This window comes from Neovison vison, chromosome 13 (genome assembly GCF_020171115.1).
Source record: "Neovison vison isolate M4711 chromosome 13, ASM_NN_V1, whole genome shotgun sequence".
Lineage (NCBI taxonomy): Eukaryota > Metazoa > Chordata > Mammalia > Carnivora > Mustelidae > Neogale > Neogale vison.
In genome coordinates, this window is record NC_058103.1 from 91,740,990 (window position 1) to 91,755,098 (window position 14,109).

A 14,109-nucleotide genomic window follows, 5' to 3' on the forward strand; every position below is an offset into this window, starting at 1 on the left:
AACAACTAATGGTAGTTTTCTTCCTTTACTTTCTCAGGTACTTAAATTTAAGGAGAGTTGAATTTTCAATTGTGTCTCCTCATATTGTATTCTTAGTTAAAAAAAAAAAAAATCATTGGGGTGCCTGGGTGGCTCAATGGTTAAAGCCTCTGCCTTTGGTCCAGGTCATGATCTCAGGGTCCTGGGATCGAGCCCTACATTGGGCTCTCTGCTCAGCAGGGATCCTGCTTCCCCCTCTCTCTCTGCCAGCCTCTCTGGCTACCTGTGATCTCTGTCTGTCAAATAAATAATAAAATCTTAAAAAAAAAAGTCATCGTGGTAACATCCCAGTGAAAGTGATGACATGGCACCTAGATCTTAGTTTTTAAATGTCATTCTCCAATAAAAAGAATCATGATTCCATGAAGAAATAACTGAATCTCTGGCTAAGGCAGGAGGATCCAAGGTGACCCTGGAGTGTCTAATACTCTCAGAAAGCAAGAAGTGTTCAAAAAACAAAAGGATAGGGACCTAATAAGTAGACAAAGGAACCATCAGAAACAAGCCCCCAGTGGCCAAACCTGGACAAATTATAGCAACAAAACCCCAAGTATAAAATAAATATACACAAGTCCATACTGCTATAAATAATTCCCTACCTTCAAGTATATACTGGTCTTAGTGACACCCTTCCAAAAAATAGTGGGACAGGGTGAAGAGTAACTCTACAATGAATAAATCTGACAAACACTACCTCACTCAAATAATCAAGGAACATCACCTTTGCTAAGCTGTGTTCACTGCATGTAGTCCATCATGTGATAGAATGAGAAGTACACTTTGTCTCTGGGGCATTCTTCAAAAATAACATTAACTCTTCTCCCTCGGGGAAGGCATGAATATGAGATGGAGGTGAAGCACAGGGGATTTCTAGGTCAGTGAAACTATTCTGTAAGATACTATAATGGTGGCTCAGTCATTATACACTTGTCAAAACCTACAGAAGTTGCAGCAAGGGAAAACTCTAATGTAAACTATAGACTTCAGTCAATAATAATGTATCATTATTGGTTCATCAGTTGTAACAAGTATAGTACACTAATCCACAATGTTAATAACAAAAACAAAGGAAAAAGGCTTGAGGGCTATGTGGGAACTCCCTAAACTTACACAATTTTTAAAATGCCTCCCCGAAATGAGGTATATTAAAAAAAAAAAAAAAACAAAAGCAGTCAAAATCTAAAAGAAAAAAATTGGTGGTAAGATGGAAAGATATATGACACAGCAAGTGTAGTAAAACATTAACAGTGGTAGGCATAGATATTCACTTTATGACTCTACTTTTCTCTGTTGGACATTTTTCATAATAAATGTGGGGGGAAAGTCATTGTGGGTAATAGTGGGAGAAAGCTTAGTACAGTAAGTCAAAATGAGCCTGTGGGATTTCATTGAAACTCTGGGATGGATTTCTCATATTATTCTGTACAAAATACATAATTTGACTTAACGACCTAAATTACTAATCTAAATTTTTGAAACTTAATGAGACTTGTCTTCAAAACCCAGAGTCTAGGTTAAATTGCCTTGTTAGTTGGTAAATACAACTAGATACCAACCAGTTCATATTATTTGAGAAATACAACTAGCTAATCTCTGTGGTTTCTCATCGGTAGAGGAATATGGGTGTGCTTTGTAGTTCTTCCAACAATACTGAGGACATGGTAGTAGGTCTACACATCTATCATCCTGGGCTTTGTCAGTGTTCTGGTGATGCCTTAGCACTGTTTTATTTACCATCCAAAACCATATTTTTTTTATTACTTGGTACAACATGACAATAACTCTAGTTTTGAATGGTGCATATTTCTCATTATGAATCTAAATACACAGAATGTTTGCTGTTTTCAGTCACTACACTGTGTAAAATGGTGCATTAAAAATAGTATGACATATTTGCATATTTATCTGTATTAAAAGCATCAAGTTATTGCAGATACACAGCTGTTACTTTTTCACCATTTTTAAGGGAACTGTATCCCCTCTCCTATATAAATTACATACATTTTCAAATGTATCATCTGAGCCAAAAGAGCTGCAAAGCTTTAAACAGGAAAGCTGATTCTCGGAGGAGGATGATGTTAAAGGAGAGGAATTGTAAATTTTTAGTCATTGTGTCCAAAAGATACATTTTTAACCAAAAATGATAAATGCGTTTCTTTGCCAACTCCGATATTATACATTGTAAACAGAAAGTAATTCTGGAGGCTCTTACAAATTACAGCCTCATTTCAGCAGAGAAACTGTTTATCTAGCGTAGAGAGCATTTAAGGAGATGCTGCCTTAGAGCCATCAGGTTACAGAAGACTTCACTTTGTGACTTCAAAGTGACAATTTCTTTTGTAAAGAAATTTTTCTTATAGGAGCATTTCCATATCTTCATGAAAGCCAATAGTAATGTTTTTCTTTTTAATTGAAAAGGATACTCTACGTACTTGAAATGCTAGCTACTAGCATCTTCGGAGTTCCCAGAAAAGTCCCAAATTGAGTAAAACAATTCTATAACATTTCATTGTTTTCTCTAGAATCTTAATACAGACTCTTTCATTTTTTAAGAAAATACGTGTGTTTTTTCTACTCTATGACCATGGTCAGTTGATTAATACATAATTCAGATGCATACCAGAAGTTAGGGTTTTAATATCTGAATTACAGTTTGTTTGTTTTGTAAGAAGGCTATTACACATAAATCATTGAATCAAAGATTTCACATTTCAGAATTCAGTCTCACCCTATTAGCTAAATGAGAGGGGTCCTGAGAAGAGAGGATTATCGTATATTAAAAGTTTGCCATTTTGCAGCTCTAATCCTGTTGAAAAAAGATGATTTCTGTCTTACTTAATCAGCAAGAGGTCTTTATTGCCTTAAGTATTAATTGATTAGGTTCTCATTAAGGTCAAAAGTACACTTGGCTGACCAGAGGCAGCCAATTAGCACATTGTCAGCCATGCTTATTTACATTGACTGAGCATAATGGTAGTTATTTGACTGTCAAGTCACAAGGTCACAGAATCTTTTGTGCACTTTGCCCTCTGAAAGGGCAATAATCATTCAGACACCAGAAAGCATTCATAACAAAGATTGAGTTTATTCCTTATTGACTTAAATCACTCTTAGAAACAGGTGTTTCATTCTCTTTGGACAAATGATACATCATTCTTTGTGAAATACTTGAGGTCTGGTTGAAATTCTGTGGCTGATTGTGTCTGAGGATTTTTGTTCAGCAAGCAGCTTGCACTTCAAACTCTAAATAGCTTTTTAAAGAGCAGACCAATCCAGTGACTATATCCCTTTTGCAATAGACACTTTTCTCTTGCTAAGTGATTGCAGCAAGTTAGAACTAGTTGGGCACACTTGTGCTGAATTGGCCCTGGGGCACCAGCCTCTAAGCCGAGGGTTGGAAGCACATTTGAGTCTCACCTTAGTAAGGAGATTAGTATGCTTTTTAAATACACTGCTGCTGACCTGAGACATTGGATATTTGCTGGAAAAAAAAAAAAAGAAAAACAAAAATTCAGGGTTATTCATGAAAACAGTAAGCTAAAATTTCTGCCTGTAGTTCCAGTGGTTTTTATCATCATAAATCATTACACCGAATTTATATGGTGATCATGTAACTAGTTACATTTGTTAACATTCCGTTTTATTTTTTTCTACTGGTCCTCTTCTACTTAAATTTAACATCATTATTGCTTCCATTTCCTGTTATTGATTCAAATATCACTGATGATTCCATGAGTTACATTTTAAGGAGAACGTTTTGTTTAATGCATCACTTTTACAACTTGTGACTCTAAATCGAACTGGATCCCGTAAGCAGCCTAGATTTTTTTCCTTTACATCCTGCCCTCCCTAAATATGCATCTCACTAAACATCACATTCCATCCATTTTAGTTACTGAATATCATCAATAAATATAAGGACTCTCCATTTCAACTCACTGCCACTGCCCCAGTTCAGCAATTTGTCTCTTGATTAAACTGTTGCAATGCCTTTTTACTGGTCTTCTAAATGATTCAGTGGCCCTCTGTTGGCATAACTATCTTCCCACTCCAGTGTGGTTCCTTCAGAGTAGAGTGATATATTTTTATATTGCATCCCCAGCAAAGTTAGTGTTTGGTACATGTAAGCATTCAGTAAAAATTTACTGAATAAATAAATAAATGGCCGTAATTAACTTTGTGCTACATATAAATGTAAACCTTGATAGAATAATAATTTGTTATGATTTAAGAACTCATTAAATCAAATTTTTCACTACTCTTAAATTATTAATTAATACTTTCTCAGACTGTTATAAGAAGCAATAAGTTGTAATTCATCCATGTGACTAAACCGATAGCATTAAATATGAAGATAGAGAGTCCAAATCAAAGGAAAAAATTACTACCATAATTCTTGAGTAATTAAGCTACCAAGTATATATAGAAAACAATTGCATATCCTACCAAAACATTTGCTTTGTGGGATCATACGATTTTCTGATGATTCAACATTAAATTAATAGTTACTATTTATATTTTGTCTACCAAGTACTGAGAATGCCACATACAATATCTACCATCCTCTCAAGAACCAGAATTGTTATTTTATGGATAGGAAAACTGGTTTCACATGGTAACTTATCCAAACGCACGTAACCTAGGTCTCCAAAGTCTAAAGTCTATCTGCCACACGAATCTGATCCTAGTAAGTTTGTATCCTTCTCTCAAACTTTGGACCATCTATTTAACACTATTCTGAAACTTCACTGGAAAGTGAACAATAAAAGGAAAAAAATGATTAGAAATCTTGTTGGGTAAATTGAGGGATGCCTCATCTCCCACTTGATCTTGAGCCCGTTACCCTACTGGTTGAAAGAAAATATGGTTTTATCATTTAAGTTTTCAGAAGAGCAAGCTGGCCAATTCTCACTGTTTTACTGCCTTTACTTATATATGAGACAGGAAGATACAACAGATATTTTATTGCCTTTCCCACTGTGCTGAGATGCTATTGGAAGCTCTACAGTTAACACAGAAAAAGAAGGAACAAGGGGAATTAATCATACAGAGAAAGTATGTGGATTTGTGCATTCTCTATTAGTTAAAAAGCATTTACTGCGTACCTGTTAGGTGTCACAGCCCCCATGCTAGGTGTTGGAGATAATGTCCCAGATTCTACAGAACTCATTTTCACTCAAACTAGATAGAAGTGAAACACTAATTTATACTCTTACTTAACATAAAGTTTAGAAATTTTAAATAAAATTCAGCCATTAGTATCAGGTTAAACTCTTATTCAACTATCCTTGGGATGATCACAGTTGACACTTAATATTTGGTATGCAATCTTTAATTAAATTTTCATATTTTACTGTTTTTACCATGCCCAGGTCAATCCCTTATTGATCATACAATTAGTTATTCTAATAATAAATGGCTCTTATTCTATAGTAATAACTATAGTGTTTTGCTAGTTGTTACCTATTTTCTGTGCTCATCTAAAATAAAGCATGAGGCTATGGATTACCTTTTTCCTTAACCTTTTGGTTTATTTCAAATGAAGGAATTGTATAAGTTGATTGGAAGTAGAGGGATATTCCTATTCTTTGTTCAGATTTTACAGTGTTTCCCATGATTTTTAGTATTTGTTCTTGGCAAATTGCCCTCCTTTATCATTCACTGTGTTGCTTCTGAAAGGGATTTTTTTTTTAGCAAATATTTGTCAAACACTCCTAACTATGCACTGGCTTCTCATGGAACTTACATGCTAAAGGGAAAGACAAAAAAGTAGACTGGATAAGGGAGTTGGAGAATGGAGGTAAGGATCTGGGGAGAGGGGGCCGTTACATTAAATAGGGTACTCACAGATGGGCCCGCTGAGAAGGCATCAGTTGAGCAAAGACCTGAAGGAACTAAATGATTTAACAAAGCAGGTCACCAGCATAGGGCACTCCAGGCCAAGGAGACAGCCAATGGGAATGTGAAAAAATAGAAGTTTTCAAGTTTCAGGCTTGTTTGAGAAGTACCGAGGAAATTAATGTTACCACAGCAAGGTCAATTTATAAGAGAATGCTAGAAGCCAAGGCCAGAGAGGTCAAAGGAAATGGCCAGGAATTGTGCCAGGCCTTATAGACATGGGGAAGGAATTGGGCTTTTACTCTGAGTAAAATAGGAAGCCAAGAGGGTTTTAAGCAGAGCGGATGTGACTTGTATGTTCAGAGTATCACTTGGGCACTGGCTTGAGCATGGACTTTCCCAAAGGTAGAAGCAGATCGACCAATTAAGAAATTCTCTCACTAATCTATATGAAAAATGATAGTGACTTGGATCAGGATGGTAACAAGGAACTTGGTAAGAAGTTGTTGGATTCTGGATATATTTTGAAGGTATAACTGACAGGATTTCCTGGCAGATAGAAAGTGAGCAGTAAATGAAAAAAGAATTCAAGAAAGATTCAAGTTTTAGGGCCTAAGCAACAGAACGTGAGAAGGTAAAAATCCTTTCCTACACACTTCTTGCTCCTAATGATTCTATACGTCAACTCTATTTATAAAACTGGTTTAAATTCTATTTTACCCTCATATACTTAGAAGGTAGAAACCCAGCCAACTCGAAAGTTCTAATAGCACTCTTGGTGAATTCACAGTGTTCCTATGTAAACTGGTGTGCTAGCTGTCACTTCTGAGGACAAAACCCCTGCTGGAATTTACTTGAATAACATGACATCAACATGAGAATACTTGGAACACGCAAGAGAATTAGATGACACACCCTTTGTCTTCTTCAAGCATGTTGTCTGTCTTACCATCTAGGTAAGCAGAGATCCAAGTCAGCCTAGTTTTGGATCTCAGGCACAAGGCCAAGATAGAAAGGTGGATGTTTTAGTTAGCCTTGGATCTCTCTGTGACATAAAGGGAGGTCCAAGTGAGAACTCCTAGGTGAGATGGCTTTGGGGAACCGAGACCCAGTATGAAATGCTAAGTCTCAAGGCAAGGAGTCAAGCCAACCCTAACGATCAATCATGAGGAAAAGACCCACCCCAGAGCACTGTGTATATTTTTCCAGTTAACTCAGAAGGCATTTTCATATCTTTTTTTTCCTAAGTATTTAAGAAGTTCTTGTTGTACCTTTCACACACTAACAACAGGTGTGCTGTGGAGGTGGAGGGAAAGATGAATACATATGAAGAGAAATATGAATAAATATACACAAGCATAAAAATGTGTGGTACTGTAAAAATTCATGTCCACAATGAATTGTCTTTATTATGCATCTTCCTTTTTTAATTTTATGGACTTACTTTATTGTCATTTTAGGCAACTACTATTAACAGCATTTCATTTGATAATGACATATTTCTTGACATCTCTCTTCTTTCTAGATTTAGTTGAACTCCAGGGAAACCTTTGAAATGCAAATAATTAATCATTTCTCATGCCTCCAAGAAGGTTTGGAACATGGCAAATCTTGAATGTGTCTTAGAAAGTATTATCTACTTCCAGGAAAGTGTAGGAATCCATATCTAATTCTCAGACAGATAAGGACTGAGTGAACCTGAAATACAGACTGTGGTCAACTTTAATTCTTTCCCACATCAGATTTTCATGAAACATTGTCTTTTGTTTGAGTGAGACAAATGAATTTCTCTAATACTTTATACATCCATTGGTAAAATTCAATTCAAAAACAACTCTAAGGTCAAATATAAATTATTTTGTTGTTATATCTAATTTTGGATTATATAGAATCCAAATTTTATATAAAAACAACCCTCTTGTCTTTTCTTTGCCATTAGAACAAATTACAATTGGTGAAGTCCTAAGATTATAAAGCACTATTTAAGCATTCATGTTAGGTGTGAGGATTAGAGGAGAATACAAAGACTACTGTGTTAAAGGATAAAGTTTCTGAGACCAGATGGGGCAACTTACATGGGTTTTAAGGAGAAAATACAATACTCAGTTTTAGAAGGAATGGAGGGGAGACAGTATGTTTTGGCAGTACCTCAGGTTCTTAATACAGAAGATATTATTTTAATCATCTTCATAATTGCATCTAATAATATGCTTTCCCTGTAACAGAAAATTATATTTCCTGTATCTCTGTGGGTACATTTCTATGAGTTTAAGAAGACTATTTGTAAAATGAGAATTGAAGAAGGACCATATTCTTTTAAATGACTTTCCTCAGCCTTTGCATCTGAGAGTCTGAGGCAGCCTTGGGCACTGAGCACTGGGTCAGACCCAATCTGCTTGTACCTCTTCTGCTGCAGAGCCCAGACCCATACTCCTGGGTCAGACATGTTGGAGTCTTATTCCTCTATCAACTCTGGTTGACCTCTAACAAAATTCTAACTGCTTTTCTGTCTCTTTGTCTCTGAAGAGAGTTTTTATTTTATACTCTTCCAATTGAACAGAGGGAAAGGTTAAAAAGAAAATGAAACACCCCCTTCAAAAAACAAAACAAAACAAAAAAGTAGTCCACAGTCTCCCACTGTATTGGAGCCAAGAACTCTGCCAATTTTGCTCTCATATCTCTGAGTTGCACCCTGACCCTTTATATGACCAGTGGGGCTTGTTGCATAAGCTCTATCTGAGCGCCTGTCTCAAAGTGCTATCTTTGTCCATATTTCAAAACACTCACAGATATTTTATCATTAATTAGTATTCATATTATGTCTCAAACAATCTGTTCAAGAATAGGGGAAGTGAACTAGTTGGACAGCTCTTCTGTTTGCCTAGTGATTAACATGGGTAATGTATGGAGAAGCCTAAGACTTATAAAGGGAGAAGGCGGTCCAATGCTGGGTAGGTAACTCCTGGAACATCTAGAAGCTCACCTACTTTGGAGGTTGGACTTCTCCAGAAAAACTATACTTGGCAAACAGGGTGGGGAGACACAGACCTCTTTAAAAATAGACCCATGCCTTTTTGATTCACAGCATCCTGGATTGCTTTTCATCATGTTATCATGCCACTTGGGAGCTGGCTGGACTCCCTTGTTCAGTGACATATACTTCATAGTGTGTGTGCGTGTGTGTGTGTGTGTGTGTGTGTGTGTTTAAAAAAAAAAAAACCATTTGTTCTTTCAACCACAACATGCTTTGCATTTCTCTTTCAAATTTGAGGGTGTATATATAGATTGATCAAAATAATATTTTTAACATTCCAAACAATTTAGAAAGATAGTGGATGGGTGTCAGTTAATCTATTATGTTCCTCTCTTCCTCCTCCCCCTCTTCAGCTGCTAATCTTAGAACTTGTGTGCCAAATTGTGTAAGATATTCTTCCAATAGCTACATGTGTGACTCTTTTGTGAGCTCTACAGACAGTTATGAGGACAGATTTGGAGTTGCATATGGGACTGTCACATGATTTGATTGCCTTGTCTTCCAGGCACTGAGATTTCTTTTCACTGAGCTTTAATACTGAGGAATTTTTAGTTGTGATGGAAGTTCAGCAAAGTCTCTATTAAAGAAATTGCACACCCCAGGAATGGGGAAGAAAAAAAAAGTTTTTACTCAACACCATTCTGCATTTGGCATCTCTATATACTGAACAGTTCATATGTTTACTTTTTCCAGTAGTGAAAAAAATTCACAGAATTTTTATGAAAATCAGAGAGTTAAGAGCCTTTATTATCCTCCTTGCTCTTTTGGAGCAAGATCTAGTAGATGTCTCGACAGAAAAAGGAAGCAGATGCTTTGTAAAAAGGTCTCATATAATTCATGTCCAATTATAGAGAATGATCTACAGAAAAAAAAATGTTATCTATCAACTGTTAGGAGCCAAAAATACTGTGCCTTTAGTCTCTGAAACAGAAAGGTGCAAATCCATTTTCAACTTTACAGAGACATATTGAAAACCCTCTTTCAGGACCCAAACACCACAGCCCCTCATCCCACTGAACCACAGTACCACCCTTGAGGGACACACAACATTAAAACAAGGTCTTTCTCTTAATCTTATTTCAGATGTTTCTCAAGAATAAATAATACCCTAATAATGTCTGTGTCCAGGGCATTAAGACATATAATATTTTTAAAGTGCTAATCACATATACCCAAAGAGCTTTTTTTTTCTTTTAATGCACAGTGTATGAGATTACTTATCCTCATCTTATTTTCACTCTGCAAAACAAATACAGTGGTTAATTTCTGAGAGCTACACCTAGTAGGTTTGAAGTCTTAATTTAGAAATAATAACAATGGCTGGCATGTATCCATTGCCACTCTGAACCTAAACTATAGAGTTTAAAATAAATATTTTTTATACATTACTTCTAATCCTCAGAATAACTCACCAGAATGAGTATTATTATTATTATTATTATTATTATTATTATTTTCCTTTTCCCTTTTGAGTAAAAAGTCAGAAATAGCTTGAATGAGGAGAGAAGTGTATTTTGCTGTTTCAGACCTTAATTTCCTTCTCCTGTTTACATTAGAGAAGTCTCATACCTTGCGAGGGAAATTGCACTAACACCTTGCACAGTGAAACTGGTAGAACACAAGCAGAAGCTTCATGTCCTTAAACCACACCCTGAAAATTCTGGAGGCCACGCATAGAGGCTCTGGACCTCACCACATTCTTGTGGCTCACTGTTACATAACAGGCAGCAAGTTCTTTGCAACTGCTCTGGATTCCTGGCAGAAGAACTTAAGGACATATAAAAAGGTACCTACAGTATCTATTTTATTGCTAGTCTGCAAAAGAGCAATTTATGAAAAGGTTTGCTTCAGACAATATCAGGTCTTTCTCTATGCATTTCATAACGCTTTGAACTAAATCTGGCATAATAAGATTTGATTGAACTGTTATGTTCTGCTGCGTAAGTGGCTGTGCACAATTGAGAAAGGAAATTACTTAATAGAAAGTTATAGTCATCACTAACTTTATCTTAATTCTCCAAAGCAATAAGTTAAGACTCATTCAAGAGCAGCTTAGAGCTCTCAGAAAATGTTGAAAAATATTCTGCTTAGAAACATTTCTGCCCATGTGGTATACTGTACTTTCTGGAAATGGGGGTTTATCTCTGATATTTTGTTCACTAGGGGTATATTTTATCTTATTTCCCCAAAGACATTTGAACAGGGCCTTTTCTACCCACTCTTCTAAAATATTTAACAGAGATGATGTTTTTCAGAATGAGATCTGTACCCTGGTTTGAGGTTGTAACTCCTAGTTATCCCATAGACATCAAAAGCCATTTCTGAAATATACTGAATTTAGAATGTACCATTATTTTACTATTATATCAACAGAAAGTAATGGGTACTTAAAATAAATAATAGATTAAGCTGATGATTGGAATTTATTCTAGAAAGAACATACAAGAATTTTTTCTCTGTTAATATTAAAAATTATATTGCAATGCCATCATTATTTGCTGTGGTATTAATATCTACCTAATAAATCTATGAGATGTGAACAACCAGTTAAACTAGCAGGAGTTTTAGTAAGTTTAGAGCTTCATAACATTGCTAGTTGCAAAGGAAATATGAAAAAATCTTCTAAATATCAGCAGTAACCAATTTAAAAAGATAATGGAGGAAAAAGACAACACGCACGGTAGCATCAAAAAACTGTAAGAAATTTCAGGACCTCTATGAAAAAACCATAAGTACTTATGGTTGGTGAAGCTTTAAAAAATTGAAAAGATAACACCATGTTTCTGAATGGAAATGATTTAAAGATACATGGTTTTAAATAGTTTTTATCCTTAATTTTATTAAAATCGAGTCTTTTAGGGAATGCACTTAACACAACAATTCTGAAGTAGATATGGAATCAAGCAGGCAAAAATAGCCTGGAGGAAGCTGAAAAGAAGAAACTAGAGGAGAGAGATGGATATAGGGAAGGAGAGGGTGAAGAATAAGAAGCCTCATACCGCCAGATACTAAACTAGAATGCAGAGATACAATTAAAATCATGTTGCATTGGTATAGCAACAGATAATAATCCCAAATTTGAAATCTCTCTTAAAATTACGTGCTTTCATACTTGTAGTGGTGGCTGTGTTGCCTTAGATGCTGCCTGTTACTGATTTGGCAAACTTTGCTTTGGAGATGCCTTGTCTTCCATGAAGGAGCCTGCTCACTTCTACAGCTGATAACAAGGTGCAATTTGCCGATGGGCAGCACTAGCTGCCTCTTACTTTAGTTATTACAAAGTAATAATTGTTGTTTCTCTGAATCCAGCAGTCTCCAAAGCGCCAATATCTGAGCTTCCAATTGATAGGGAAAATATTTCCTGGATTTGTACTTTATTTTTGCTGTGGCTGACACGTTTGAATTTGAGCTATTTCACAGATTTCCCACCCCCCCCAGCCCCTAGTGACTTCATTTGGTATTCAATGCAAGCTAAAAATAAGATGATATAAAAATTTAAATTATATAAGCTAAACTTGAGTTTTAATGTAGAATAAAAATATTTATTCATTATGTATTTCTTCTCACTTATCCACAGATGTTAAGTCCCAATTTTCAAAAAGTTTCACCAAGGAAAGATTGTACGGTATTTTCAGTGAGCCTAAGGGGCAAAGTAAATACTGGTCATCTTTATAGATCTTGAAAAATAAAGGTAATCTCTAAGCATGCCAACCATACCCACTCTATAACTAAAGGTAATGCAAATTACCATATCAAACTGAAAGTCTGAGTATTGCAGTTAGTGGTATTTAGTTTCCTGCTTAGTTAATGTCAGTTTAGGTACTGCTTACAGTAATTTGCTACAGAATCATCGTAATTATTTTGCTGTTGTAAGAGAATGCATTTATAGCTAAGAAGAAAATGAGTTGGGGAAAGATCATTTTTCAGAGTTGATGTTTATGGCCAGTATTCTAAAATATAAGGAATGTATCTAGTTTTTGCTTTAAAAATGACTTGCTATCAGAAGCTAAATGAACATTTTATAATTTTCTATACAGCAAAAGAAGAGTGTTTTTAACTTAATTACCTACGCCTGAAAAGATATTTGAGTATATTCTTACTAGAATAATTAGTAATATGAATGTATCATAATAAGCTATTATACTCTTTCCAGAAACTTTTTGGTTCTTTGGTTTTCTTTGAAGGTGCTAGGAGAGTACAGACAGACGTAATATTATTCAACATGCTGATACTTTTTAGGATCATAATGTTGGTTGTTAAAACTTCACTAAATTGACTTGACAGTTTCAAATTAAGTATCATCTTGTGTTTTTCCTTTCCCCATATCTTTTTAATGACAGTGTCATATAATATGATGGTTTTATGAGTGGTTTTGTTATCTCATTCATCAGAGTAATCAATGGGGAAAGGAGCCATATGGGTTGTAGTCCATTTGTATTGGATAGGACAGATGGCATTATTGATAGATGGAAATATTCCAAATATTTATCATATAATGATATCACAGGGACTCTGACTTTTTAATTTTAATACTTTAATTTCTACAGTAATGGGAAAATTAAGTAACTTATTCAGTTATCATGTATCCATTTAATTATATCAATGTGTGAATGGTAGCATTAATTACCTTTCAATTAATAGTTTATTTTACATGATGGACATTTTCCTAAGTCTTTGTTTTACTTACCTGATTTCTGACCAAGCCAACAGTTCAATCTTGAGGATTTTAAGGTGAAAACAGCTTTTAGAGCAGACAGTAAGTTAAAGATAGGATCCCAGAAGTAAATGAAGTAAAGATTCCATAAGAGTTCTTCCCCAATATCACCTCCTGTAGGAGGCAGAGAGGGAAGGGGTAGTCTTAAAGATTCTATACATTTGCCTCTTGCATAAATTTCTACCCCCAATAGATTTGCTAAAATTATGTTCTAATATAAGTGTGAACATAAGGACAGAAAGATATGATTCAAGTTCTAGTTATATTTCATTTTCTCAATTTGAAATTGAGTCATTTGAGGAAGGGTTACTGCTGTGTAGTAAAGTCAATGCACTGTGCTCACAAATGTTTGACACCATCCCCAAATCACATTTGCAGTAGTTGAAATAAATGAAATCCAGTGGGAAGGAGGTCTTCACTATTTACTCTGTATACTTTTGTATTGTTTTATGCTTGCTGAATGCATATAGCCACACTTTGCTTT